This window comes from Dipodomys ordii, unplaced genomic scaffold, assembly GCF_000151885.1.
Source record: "Dipodomys ordii isolate 6190 unplaced genomic scaffold, Dord_2.0 Scaffold43, whole genome shotgun sequence".
NCBI lineage: Eukaryota > Metazoa > Chordata > Mammalia > Rodentia > Heteromyidae > Dipodomys > Dipodomys ordii.
Genome location: NW_012267259.1, coordinates 9090383 through 9105054, shown reverse-complemented (window position 1 = coordinate 9105054; position 14672 = coordinate 9090383).

Sequence of the window (14672 nt, the reverse complement as noted above, 5' to 3'; positions counted from 1 at the left end):
CTGATTATTCAGTGCAGAGTATTTGCCAATTTTTTGGAAGTATTGTTAGTCCTCTTTTCCATGTCCACAGACATAGGTTAGATAGGTTAGACCAATGGCACATCAGAGTATTTGGGGAAAAACAACAACACTACATTAGTACTGAACACGTCATACTTTTTAAACTTACCATTCTCCAATCAGTGTAACAATGATTCATCTAGCATTTCCATTGTATTAAGAACTATACGTGGCCTAGAGATTTAAAGTGTGGCAGTAGATGTACATAGGTTAAATGCAAATTCTACAAACTATTTTATTTTTAAATTTTATATCTATTTAAATAGTTGTACAAAGGGGTTACCATTCAACGTATCAGTTTGTAAGTGCGATACTTCTTAATATTACCCCCTTTCGTTATCCCCCCCATCCCTCCCAAACTTTTTTTTGTCAGTTATGGGGGCTTGAATGCAGGACCTGGGCACTGTCCCTCAGCTCTTCAGCTCAAGGAAAGCACTCTGCCACTTAAGCCACAGCACCACTTCCAGTTTTCTGGTGGCTTATTGGAGATAAGAGTCTCACAGAGTTTCCTGCCCAGGCTGGCTTTGAACCATGATCCTCAGACCTCAGCCTCCTGAGTAGCTAGGATTAGAAGCATGAGCCACTGGTGCCCAGCTAACCTTTTTGTTTTTTTAAGACAGAGTTTCAAGTCCAGTGCTGGTGACTTGTGCATATAATCCTAGCTGTTTAAGAGGCTGGCATCTGAGGATCATAGTTCAAAGCCTGCCCAGGAAGAAAAGTCTGTGTAAGTCTGACCTCCAATTAATCATTAAAAAGCCAGAAATGGAGATGTGGCTCAAGTGGTTAAGCACCAGACTTGAGCAAAACAGCCAATGAGAGCATGAGCCCCTGACTGCAAGCCTGAGCACTGGCACACACACAAAACTGTCTCACTCTGTTCTGGAACTTACCATTCTCCTGCCTCCGCCTCCCAAACGCCGGCATTAGAAGCATCTGTTACTACCCTCCCCACGTCTTTTTATAGAAGGGTCTTGAACATCCTCAGAGTGGGTAGGGCTGGAGCTGGGCCAACTGTAGTCTCCTTCGAAAAGAGCACATCCTAAAATAATACCAAATGAAACGTCTCCAGGAACATTTTAGCAAGAATCAAGCTGATAGCCAGCCAACGGAGAAAGAAAATATCTGAAGGGAGAAGGAAGATTCCGGAAGAAAAATGGAAGGTAACAAATATGAAACTTGCTCTCTGTATGGGTTCCTTCCGCAGTCTGCATCTGCTTCTTTATGCTGGAGGTTGGCTTCTAGCATTGGAACGGGAGAAGTGGGAGTTCAGGTTCCCAACCCACCTCGTCAACATGCATTTACCATCTGTACCTGTTTTGCAATGGCTTCTCCCTGTCCCAACATGACTCGGGGACTCTTGATTCTTTTCTGTTTCTGGCCAGCTGACAATTGGTGTTTTGAATTCCCACTTCTCCAGCCTGTTTATCCTGTCTCATCTGTAACATTACTGCCCACCACACTGGGAATGAGAGCCGAGGAAGAAAATGATTAAGCCAGAAGGGAAGTTGCATGTGTGGACCCAGATCGCTTTATAGTTGTCGGGATGCATAAGCATGGGATAGCTTCCAAAGGCAAATTCTGTTGGTTTCTTTACCGCAATCCATGGGTGGTTCTTGGCTCTGCCTCCCTCATAGTAACATGGTAGTATACAGGGCCAGCTCTGACTCGTCCAGGAGACTTGCCTTCCCCAATACTGTCAGAGATTACACAACAGCCTGCTAGACTGCACTATGGTATGTAATTGAAGCACCATGAAATAGTTTCCCTAGTACTGACAGGCTCATCTATTTACAAGTCAGTAAAAGTCTCAGCCAAAACCAGCTGAACCAGAGAGAGACAAAGACAGAGACAAAGATAGAGACTATAAAGAACCATCTGTGGAACATTTGCCTTTTGGAAGAAAAAAATCTAGAAAAAAAAAAAGCAAGGTCCACAAATTGAATTAGGCTCAGATTATTCAGAAAGGAAATAACAGCCGGAAAACATTTCAAAGAGAGGTTCTTTCAAAACAGCTTTTCAAGACATCAGGCAAAATGTATTTTTCTTCCAACGCTTTTTGTACCAGTATTGATGATGGGGTCTGAGATCCAATGCCAACAGCAAAGACAGTCTAAAAATATTCCTGGGGGGAGGGTTGAAAGCCTTTGGGTTGATCGGATTTGATCTAGGTATTGCAAATAAATGAAATTAGCCCCCAAATCACACAGGCACTCTTACAGCAAGAATAGAACGTGATCTCTGTGTTGAGGCAGCCCCGCTGAGTGTACGGGATAAGCAGCATCTTCACTGCAGTCTGGGTACTGCTCCTACTCCCTCTTCGGCTCTATGTATGAATTTACATGTGGGGTTCACAGCCTTCAAGACATGCCCAGGAAACAGAATTGCTTTACTAAACCTAAATCGTGTTGTAGACCCAAACTTGAGAGAAAAGTGCGCATTTTTGGTAAATATTTTTTATGATACAGGTGATAGACGGAGGGTGCTGCAGCCACATAAGTGAGGTAAAGAGCCCATTTCTTTTTGGACATTCCCTCATGCTCTCCCCATTTTCTCCTCCCCTCCCCATGTACAGACAGCATTTTTTAACATGGTGTCTGGTGAGGTCCACTGCTGCACAAGATGCACATTCTGAAGGAGCATGGCGGGCATCGGGGGCTTGTTCAGACCCAGAAGAGGAAGTGCAGACAGCCACAGAGGACACAGAATTCTCCATGACAAGAGAGACCCCACAGGCCCTAGAGGAGGAGGCTGCCATGCCTAAATCCCACGTGAGAAAGAGCGCCTGGCTATCATTCCTTACCATTTGTGGAGCTTGTGAGAATGGGAGAGAGAGGTTCCTTTGCTGGCTGGGTGGAAGCCACACTGCACAACTCAGAACTCTCCCTCACAACTCTCTTGTAGGCCTGGCAAGAATGTTCTGAGGAGGATGACAGAGGAATAGCCCCGTTGGGTTTCCTCTCCTTTCCAGTGTAGAAGGGGTTGCTTGGCATGTGTGTCTGGAGAGCAGGGGTATCCTTGCATGTAGAGACTAACACTTGCTCCCGTGAAGTTAGAGGCCTGGCGAGAGCGTCTTCCTGTCTGTGGCTGGAAGATGCCCCGAGCTGTGGACCAAGGGACCTGCCTGTGCGAAGGGACACAGACGACGGGCGAGTGGGATCCCTGCAGCAGTGAGAGGACCTCCCTCCTTCTGAAGCCACAGAAAGCAGGTCCTTGGCTTTCTCCACAGCCGTCCTCTAGAAGCTTCGATGAATCCAGGGGAGCCTCCGATCCAGACTCTTGCTTCTTTTATAAATAGCCAGGCCTATGGAGTTGGGAAAAACCAAGCTTTACGTTACAAGATTTTCAGATGAGCAAGACTTGATTTAAGAATCCCAACTGTAAGAGAACGTCAGAATTTGGGCAAGATTTCACAACAAGAGCACAACCGAAAAGGAAATGGAGGGAGGCATCAAGATTTTTTTTTAAGTCTGTCCCTGACTCAGCTTTGTAATAAGTCAGAAACAGACGAGTATGTACGTAGTATTTTGGGGTTCATCTATAATCATTTGGTTTTTACTTCATTTACTTTATTTATACATGGAGATAGTTCTCTTTTCTTTCCTCTGAAGTTTGCATGGATCCAATCACAGTCCAAAGGAAGTGCCCAGGGAGCTGTAAATCTGAAAAGTGGAGCTTGTTCCTTTTCTCGTTGCAATGTGGCCCCGCCTTGTGTATTAGGACATCCAGCAGAGCTCCGTCCTCTGCCGCAGAAATGCCACTCTGCTCTTACCATTATGACATTTCACGGCTGATGTGACCTCAGGGAATGCACGTGCAGAAATCCAGACGTGGCAAAGATTTTCTTCACAAGCTGGGGGCAAAGTGAAGATGGTCATGGCAAGCCAAATCTTGAGGCTATTTGGTCTCCGAATGAGAGGGAGAAGCACGCTCATTTGTGAATTTCAACGAAGATACACAATGCTGTGAGCTCAGCATAGTAATTCAATTGTGCTGTTGGCATCGGGGATGTCCAAATAGCTCCGTAATTATTCCTGATTAAGGTGACTCATTTGGGGGAAGTTGGATGGAAATGATGGGATGGAAAAAACACAAAATAATCTATTTTGTTGCTGTTGACCAGGTTTATTCAATTCTGATGTGTGGGCGTGTGGAGGTCAGTCTGTGAGACCATTCAGATACTTTATTGTCATTTTATGGGTTCTAAAATCTTTTTAAATAATTACTTGAAATACTAGAGTGCCTGTCATAGGATCCCCTAAGTCTTATAGGGTGAAAAATGGGTGAAAATGTAGACAAAGCAACGTTGTATATGTGCTGATGATTTTGAAAGCTGGCTAGATGTTCGTTACAGCTTTGGTCTGTCTGAAGATATGTTTACCCCTACAAATTCGTATATTTATTTCATCCTGCCTGACAAGATGATGTCATTAAGAGGTGAGGCCTTTGAGAAGTCATTTGTTCCTGAGGAGAAAGTCCTCTCAAATGGAATAAATGTACTTTATGGGCTTGAACTCAGGGTCTAGGCACTGTCCCTGAGCTTCTTCTTGCTCAAGGCTAGCACCCTACCACTTGAGTCACAGCGCCACTTCTGGCTCTTTCTGTTTATGTGGTACTGAGGAATCAAACCCAGGGCTTCATGCCTGCTAGGCAAGCACTCCACCACTAAGCCACATTCCCAGCCCCAATTAAGGCATTTTAAAAAACAGATTCCCAAGAGGCTCCATCACCGGAACCAGAAAGTGAGTCCTAACCAGACACCACATTTGCCAGCACCTTGAACGTGAATGTCCAGCCAGCCTCCAGAGCTTGAAAAAAATGCCTGTTATTTACAAGCTTCCCGTTTCATATGGTTTTGTGACAGTCACATAAACAAACAACGACAATTATAGTATTCCCTGTGTATTTATACATGCCTGAAAATGAAAAGCCTTTCAATTTTGCATGTATTTATTTTTAAAAAGCATGTGCTAGTTATCAAAAGGAAGCAGTCTCCTAAGATAGGGTCCACACCCTGGGCTGCTGGTACCCATTAGGAAATTTCTGAACGATCTCTCTTTCTAGAACACACCCAATTTTGGAGAATCAAAAAAATCAGAAACCATTTCCATTGGGTTAAATAAAACCCCATGTCTCTATTTTTCAATCTGTTTTTTCTTCCTTCCTTACATCATGGACTCCATATTTGTGGAAGAAGCTGAATTATCTGCTCTTCGCTGCTATTTCTAGACAACCCTGTGCCTCTAAAAATCTCTAGGAGGTTGATCTAGTTATTTGGGAATTTGTCACAGTCCTTTCCCAACTCCCTGCCCCAGGCAAAGAAGCACTAGCAGTAGGTTTGGGCTCTAGTGAAAAGAATTTTCCAAGCCTCAACAGGCTAAAAACCTTCACGTGGAATTTGCCTCAAGGCCCATCTGCCCAGCAAGATGGATTTATAACTGCCTCTTTCCCTTCCCTTTGGATCTGTTGGGGAAGATTCGAAAGACTTTCCATTTGTCCCATGGGACAACTAAGTGAGTTACATCTCATGGGAATGAATTAGAAATTTTTATTTTTATGAACAAACATAATACCTAATATGCAGTAAGGTTATCTCTGTTCTTGTGGGCTGCATAATAATTCTGAAGGTAACAAAACCTGTCTTTCCTTTGGGAGACCTCTTTGATAGGGTCGGAGTACAGCTCACTGTACTTTCACTGCACAGCTGGACATACAGCATATCAGACATGATTCCTACTGCCCGTCTGTGCCCCAAACATAGAAGTATCCGAGGAAAAAAGGTAAGCTACCACAATCCATCACTGAATACATATCTTGGCAGTTCTCAAACTTTTTTTAAATCCCAGTGCTCTCTTATACTTTAAATACTATTAAGGACTCCAAAGAGCTACCTTTTGTGGCAGTATTTCATCCTGCGTGAGAGTGAAGACAACACACAGGAAAGCAGAGCCAAGAAATAAACCAAACCACATGATCTAAACACGTGGAACAAGCCTGAGTGAGGCCTACCCTGGTCCTTTTCACTTACATGAGCTGTAATGTCCCTGTTTAGTAAAGTGCTTAGATTTCTGTTGGAATTACTGGTTATTGCAACTTAAGCTGTATGTGGGTGATGGCTTCCTGTGCCTGTGCTCACAGCTCTGAGACATTGTTAAGATGGCTGTAGAACTCACAACTGAGCAGTCTTTAGAACCTCTTGTGTATGGGCTAACTTCCACCGGATATTTGTGAGGTATCATATATTTGAATGATATAATGGCTTTGAGCCATGGTGAGTATATGCCTCACAGATCCTTCCAGAATGGACAGGCTCAAGGATGGAGAGCTGCTGCTCCAGCACAGGGATGTGTTCAAGGCTCCACATTGTTTCTTTGGGGCCTTACGGCACAAAGACAGACACTGGGCAAGCCTGTCTCAGTTGCCTAGGACACCCTTGATGCTGGCTGAAATCCAGGCCAAGTTCCTGACTATATCTGCGACTCAGCCATGAGGGTTTTCCTTCCACATTCTGACTGAAAAAACCACACAACAGCGTGCTCTTTCAGGTCAGTTCCCAGTCTCCAAAGTGAGTTGGATAGAATAATACTGTTACCAGGTGTTCCAAAGCTACTTTTTCTGATAAGCATTCATGCCCTACTTGAACTTGTAAGGTAACTGAAAACAGAGTAGAAGCTTGGAATTCAGCCCTCAGTGTGTATCTGTCTCCTGTGAGGAGTCTCTGAGTTTTCCCCTTTTCCCTCTTCCCTCCTTTCCTCCCCTCTCTCCCTTTCTCCCCACTCCCTGTCTCAACATCTTCACAATGGGAAATTACCCAAGGAAAGAAGAGCCCAATCTCAGACAAGATCACCTGCCAGGAGCAATGGCTTCTTATAACAAATTTCCACCAAGCCAGTCCTGAAACAATGGGTAATCAGACCAATAGTGGCTGAGTCTGGGACTACCAGAACAGATCTGTGACTGGCTTGAATAATGAATGACACATACATCACCCCGCCTCTCCTTCCTCTATGTAAACAGAAAGCAAACATCTCTACGAAACAATATGGGTGAACACGCATGAACACTGCAGACAAGAGAATTGGGGAAGGGAAAAAACCAATTGTTTAAATAGGGATACAGGTGGACTCATTGCAACAATGAGATGTACAAGACGTTATGTCGAAAATGAACTTTACAACTTTGGCGCTTGTGGGGGGGGGAGGTTGGGGGAGGAGATGGGAAGGGATGGGAAGGGGAAACAAAGGAGGCAGCAATGCTTGATAAGAAATGTACTCATTACCCTGCTCATGTAATTGTAACCCCTCTGTACGGTATTTTCACAATAAAAAAAATTTTTTTAAAAGAGAGAATTGGGGAGGACTTAGAGAAACGATGTCCACGTGGCTGAAAGCTCTGAAAGCTAAATCTCTGAGACAGAATCTGCAAATTATCCAACTCTCTCCCTTAATTTTAGCTGCACTCACGGCCATCCAGAATAAAGACAACTTTTTCCAGCCACCCTTGCAATGAGAGATGGTCATGCAACTAGGAACCAATCAATGGCTGTAAGCAAAATGCCATGTGAAGCTTCTAGAATGTCCTTAAAGGAAGACTTCCTCCTTGCTGCTGGAGTTTATGTTGTGTTGAGAGCAGAAGCAAAACCTTTATACCATGCATTGGCCCATTAAGGATGATAAAGAAGAAAGAAAAGGCAGAGCCCCTAATCACCATGGAACAATTCCACCAATCACTGGCTGCCTTCTCCCAGCCTTGCATGTGAGAGGAAAGAGAAGCGGCCATCTCTTCTGACCACTGGAATTGTTGACATCTGGAGTTTCAGTAACTTGCAACCAAGTCTAATTGAATCTGATAAACCCCCAGCAGGCCAATGTCTTACAAGTAAAGAGTTCCTAAAACCCAATTAGAAGAGCTCCAAAACTCAATCTATTGTACTACATTTACTATGGTACATAGATCTACCATTGTCGTTAGATGTAATTTGTGAGTGGAGATTTTATTCTATAGCCCTACGGTCTGCAGAAAGGATGAAGCATTATTGAAGGATTGCCTAACATGTTAAAAAATGGATCAGAGCCAGGCTCCAGTGACTCATGCCTGGAATCCTAGCTATTCAGGAGGCTGAGATCTGGGAATCATGATTTGAAGCTGGCCCAAGCAGAAAAGTCCATGAGACTCATATTGCCAATAAATTACCAAAAATCCATAAGTGGAGCTGCGGCTCAAGTGGTAAGGTGCTAGCTCTGAGCTAAAAAGAAGCCCAGAGACAGTAGCCAAGCCCTAGGTTTAAGCTTCTGAACTGGCACAAGAAATAAAGCAAAGAAAATTAATTTGAACAATTTAAATGATTTGAATAATTCACAATTTATATTGGCAATTTACCACTTAAAGCACTATGCAGAGTACTGCTAAATATTTTCTCTTTTTTGGTTGATTTTTAAAATCTTATTTTATGGTAAAGATGCTGCACAGAGGGGTCACAGTTACATGAGTAAGGCCATGAGGACACAGAGGGGTGACAGTTACATGAGTAAGGCAATGAGGACATTTCTTGTCGAGCACTGTTACTCCTTCCCTTGTTGTTCTCCCACTATCCCTTCCCTCCCCACCCCCCCCCACCCAAAGTTGTAAAGTTCATTTCCAATGTACTGTCTTGTGGGTATCATTGTTGCAGTGGGTCATCCTGTGTCCTTGTTTCAGCATTTTGTTATTCCCCTTCCTCTCCCCAAAGTAGACAAATGTATATACAAGATGCAGGTTGCCAAAAAACAAGTACAGTGAACACAGGAGATATACCATAGGGGGAAGACATACAAAGGAAACAAAAAAAATTACACAGTTCTTGATTTTAGCCATTCTAACTGAGGTGAGGTGGTATCTCAATGTTGTTTTGATTTGCATTTCTTTTATGGCTAGGGAGGTTGAGCATTTCTTCATGTGTCTATTGGCCATCCTTCTCACCCCAGTTAGAATGGCTATAATCAAGAACTCTAATAACAACAGATGCTGGAGGGGATGTAGACAGAAGGGAACCTTACTGCATTGTTGGTGGGAGTGTAAACTTGTTCAACCACTTTGGAAAGTAGTATGGAGGTTCCTCAAAAGACTCCACATAGAGCTCCCCTATGACCCAGCAATCCCACTTTTGGGCATTTACCCAAATGTTTACAAACAAGACCATACTAAAGTTACCAGCACAACTATGTTTACTGCAGCATTATTTACTGTAGCTAAGATACAAAACCAACCCAGATGCCCCTCAGTAGATGAATGGATCAAGAAAATGTGGTATATATACACAATGGAATTCTATGCCTCCATCAGAAAGAATGACATTGCCCCATTTGTTAGGAAATGGAAAGACTTGGAAAAAATTATATGAAGTGAAGTAAGCCAAGCCCAAAGAAACATAGGTCCCATGGTTTCCCCTTATTTGCAATATCTAGTATATGTCTGAGACAAGCAGAAAAGGTCAGATAAGGTGATGTTAGGGAAATGTATTCAAATGTTTTTTTCTTTCATGCGATTGTTTCTAACACATTTATAAGATTATTTCTTTGTTGCTTTGTATGTTCCTCCCCCACAGTATAACCCCTGTTTTCACTGTATTTGATGTCGGTATAACTTGTGGAGGGGAAGGGGAAAAACAAATCGTTTAAATAGGGATAAAAGTGGACCCATTGCAACAATGAGACATACAAGTCTTATGTGGAAAACGAACTTTACAACTTTGGTGCGGGGGAAGGGGGGCCAGGGGAGGGGGGAGGAGGAGCGGGGAGGATTGGGTTGGGGGGCAGGGGGAGGATGGGAAGGGATGGGAAGGAGAAACAAAGGAGGAGGCTAAATGCTTGATAAGAAATGTACTCATTATCTTGCCCATGTAATTGTAATCCCTCTGTACAGTATTTTCACAATAAAAAAAATTACACAGTACCTTTAAAACAACAACAGCAAGGAAAGACCTCTTGTGTCCCTATCTTGGGGTTCATTTTACTTAGCATCATCTTATATGGTCATATGTACATAGCCTTTGAGCCTTTTCTGCTCATGTGATAAAATTATCCTAGATGTATACTAATTATTGCACATGAGGGAAACCATGGGACCTATGTTTCTTTGGGTCTGGCTTATTTCACTTAATATGATTTTTTCCATTTCCTAACAAATGAGGCAGTGTCATTCTTTCTGGTGGAAGCAAAGAATTCAATTGTGTGTATAGATATAGATACAGATACCACATTTTATTGATCCATTCATCTACTGAGGGGCATCTGGGTTGGTTCCATATCTTAGCTATGGTAAATAATACTTCAGTAAACATAGTTGTGCTGGTAGCTTTAGTATGGCCTTGTTTGTGATCATTGGGGTAAATGCCCAAAAGTGGGATTGCTCGGTCATAGGGGAGCTTTATGTGTAGTCTTTTTTTAGGAGGAGGGGGGTCCGGTCCAGGGGCCTGAACTCTGGGCCTGGGTGCTGTCCCTCAGCTCTTCAGCTCAAGGCTAGCGCTCTACCACTTGAGCCACAGCGCCACTTCGGCTTTTTTCTTTTTGCTTATGTGGTACTGAGGAATCGAACCCAGGGCCTCAGGCATGCAAGGCAAGCACTCTACCACTGAGCCACCTTCCCAGCCCCTAAGTGTAGTCTTTTGAGGAACCTCCATACTACTTTCCAGAGTGGTTGAACAAGTTTACACTCCCAACAACAATGCAGTAGGGTTCCCTTTTGGCCACATCCCCTCCAGCATCTGTTGTTATTAGATGTCTTGATTATAGCCATTCTAACTGGGGTGAGGTGGAATCTCAATGTTGTTTTGATTTGCGTTTCTTTTATGGATAGAGAAGTTGAGCATTTCTTCATGTGTCTATTGGCCATTCTTAGTTCTTGCTCAGAGAAGTCTCTTTAAGTCTTTAGCCCACTTGTTAATGGGTCAGTTGTTTCTTTGAGGATATGTAGAGTACTGCTAAATATTTTCATTTTTCTAGGCATAAAATTCCTTCCAGGATTATATTTTGTTTACTTTTCACATCTTTCATACTTTGTGCTCGTTCAAGTTGAAGAATATTTGGGGAGGTTTATTTTAAAATGTTGGGCACTTGAAATTCTTATTTCTTTCCAGGAGAAAGCTATATAGGTGCTTTGCATTCATGTTACACCCAGAGCTTCTCCATTCCAGGAGTCCTTTAGTTTAAATATTCATAAGAAAGCATTCCTTTTGTGAACCTTGAGGTGATGAATAAAATGTTTTAAACACCTTTTAGGAGCATGGGTGATTTGGTGAGAAGCTAAGGTTACTATGGAGGTGAGAAATGGCAGAATCAGAGAGGCCAGAAGGAATTCCAGTTGGCATTTATCCCTGGTCGCCTGAAACCTTCCTGTTAATAAACTATGCACATGGAGACTGGAAACAATCCTAATGAAAAACAGGGCTGTTATGGGCTGGAACATCTCCCCTCAAATTCATGTGTTGGAGTTCCAGCCCCTAGTGCTTCAGAAAGGGACCTGAGAGGTGACTCTAGGTCCTGGCAGATGTAATGAGTTGAAGTGGGATTCTATAGTGCCCCCGACTGGTGTCCTTTGCAAAAGGAGAACAATTAGATATAGATGTGCAGTGAGCAGGAAGACAGCATGGGAACACCAAGACAGACGGCAGGGTGCTCCTCCTCCACCCCGAGAATGCCAAAGATCACCAACCACTTCCAGCAGCGGGAGGGAGACCGGGACCAGATCCTCTCCCATCCAGTACTAAACCGCCCGCTCAGCCGCCATCTTGATCCCCTTACCTTTCCGAACCGTCCTATTTAAGCTGCACCGTTTATGGTACTTTACTATAGCAGCCCTAGGAACTAGTGCAAGGCTTAGGCCCTCACCTAGACACTGAAAGAACGACAGACTGTATGGAGGCCTTGAAGGACAAAACACCCACATCACCAGCCTCACCTCCAACTACTTTTATGACCTATACATAGAAATCAGTATTTGCTTTAGAAGGATCCTAGGTTCAGAGTGTTTCCATTCAGCTGGCAGAAACAAATAGACATCCTGCTGGATGAACAAATTATGTTAAACCCAGGCCTCAGAGAAAAGTTCTGCAGATAAATTCCCAAGAAACATGAGCCCCTGGACAAAAGTCATTACCCATGCCAGGCACCAAGTGTCAGCAAGGATGTAACTGAAATGCTGAAGCAGAGCTGCAAAGAGTATAGACCGGGAATTTTTACATAAATCAAAAATCACAAAGCCAACACATTTAATATTATCTTAGAAAAAAAGATGGTTGAAAATATGAAGAGGAGCATGGAACTGCTAACATTTTTGGCAGTACTAGGGCCTTGTAGTTGCTAAGCAAGCACTCTACCACTTGAACCATGCCTGAATCCTTTCTTGCTTTAGTTTACCTTTTTTTTCTTGTCGGTCATGGAGCAGGAACTCTGGGCCTGGGTGCTGTCCCTCAGCTCATCAGCTCAAGGCTAGCGCTCTATTACTTGAGCCACATTGCCACTTCGGTTTTCTGAGCAGTTTTTTATTGGACTCACGACTTTCCTGCCCAGGCTGGCTTTGAACCGCAATCCTCAGCTCTCAGCCTCCTGAGTAGCTAGGATTACAGATGTGAGCCACCAGCACCTGGCTTTTAGTTTACTTTTTAGGTCAGGTTTCATGCTTTTTCCCAGGCTTCTTTATATAGCATAGACACACAGGCAAACCTAGAAGCAAACCATATGTCTATCAGAATGGGATCTTTGGATAAAGCATGCTATGCCTAGTTGATAAAATACTTGCAAAAATAACTAGGCTGTTCTATCTTCCCTAATACAGTAAGAACCCTAAATCAAGCCAGGTGCCGTGGCTCACACCTGTAACCCTAGCAACTCAGGAGGCTGAGATCTGAGTATCATGATTTGAATCCAACCAAGGCAAGAAAATCTCTGACACTCTTGTCTCCAGTTAACCACAAAAAAAGCCAGAAGTGGAGGTATGGCACAAGTGATAGAGCACCAGTCTTGAGTGGAAAAAGCCCAAGGGATAGCACCCAGACCCTAAGTTCACATTCTAATACTGGTACACACACACACAAGTATATTCCCAAGTGGGGTGGGGGAGACAAAGCTATTTGAAGCTTTCAATTACTTATGCAAATATATCCCATAACATAGAAACACATTTCCAACATAGGAAAGCAAGAGTACAGAAATGGTCTAGACTGATACACATCTGTTGCATCTAAAGCATGTGCTACTCTCTAGTACAGAGGGGCATACTAGAAGTAGGCTAATGATTTATTATTTTTATTAGCACACATTCATTGTTCAGAGTGGGGTTTGTTGTGACATTTCCATACATCTGAACAATACATCCCAATCAACCTTACCTCCTCTCCCCTCCCACTTGCCCTTCTTAAAACAATTTCATTGTTCTATTTCCATACATGCAAATTAAGTATATTTACCATATTTATCCCAATTTACCCTCTTCATTAGACTCCCTCCCTCCCATTGGTACCCACCCAAGATTGATTTACTGCTTTCCTGTCATTCACTTTTTACTATGTTTTAATTGCACCAAGGACTGTTTTGCACAGAATAAACCTTTCTATTATATTTTTTTACTCCTGCCCTCCTAATCTCCTATTGATCCACAGAATTAGTCACCTTCCATCCTTCTATTTTCCTCTCCCTTTCTCTTCATCCTCCTATGAGTCATATTCTATGTGTGTAAATGTATGTGTTTATATATAATATATAGGTGTATCCTTCTATAAATCATGGTTTATGTGTGTATGTGTATATGTAATGTATGTAACTATATGTATACACATGTCTGTGTCCATGAATATGTGTATCTTCTAGGTGTAGCTTCCACAGATGAGTGAAAATGAGAAATTTTTCTTTGTAAACATGGCTTGCCTCACTCACTCAATATTACGTTCTCCAATGCTATCCAACAGATGGTTTATTTTTATCTGCATTTTTTTCATTTGTACAAGAACAAGAAATAGATAAAATTGAATGTGAACTTTACCTTTGTAATTGCAAGAAAACACAAAACGTAAGATTGTGCTTTTTACAAACAGTCTAGATTACAGTTTTATTTCCCCCTGAAACAAAGCAATTTGCTGTGGAATCTTCCAACCATGAGTTTCTTGAGTCCTGTGCAAAGTTCAGTGCCCTTTTCTCATCGCTGTGTGCTGTGTAAAGCGATGTGTATCTGCACATTGGAAATGGTGGGAGAGGAAGTCAGCCCAGACTTAAGACAGGCTGTGGTCCTTACTATTTTATCTCAGTATGTCTTCAACTCTCCATCTATAAGGGCCAAACTTTGCAACCAGGCGAGGTCTCTAAGTTTCCAGTTCTGTACTTCTAAAAATCAGGTTAGCCTGTACCTCACAGGGTTGCTTCAATAACTGAAACATTAGGAGTGAAATCATTGAATATAGTGTCTGATCAACACTGGCCTGCCATACTGTTGATAAGAGAAGGCATTTCAAAGTCAAGCACACCACTTAACAGCTACGTGAACATAAGCACAGAAGTACAACCTGTAAGTCCTCATGTCCTCCTTTGTGAACGATGAGGATGTTTTTCATGCCCACATGCCTCTGAACCGTAAATGGAATAAACAAC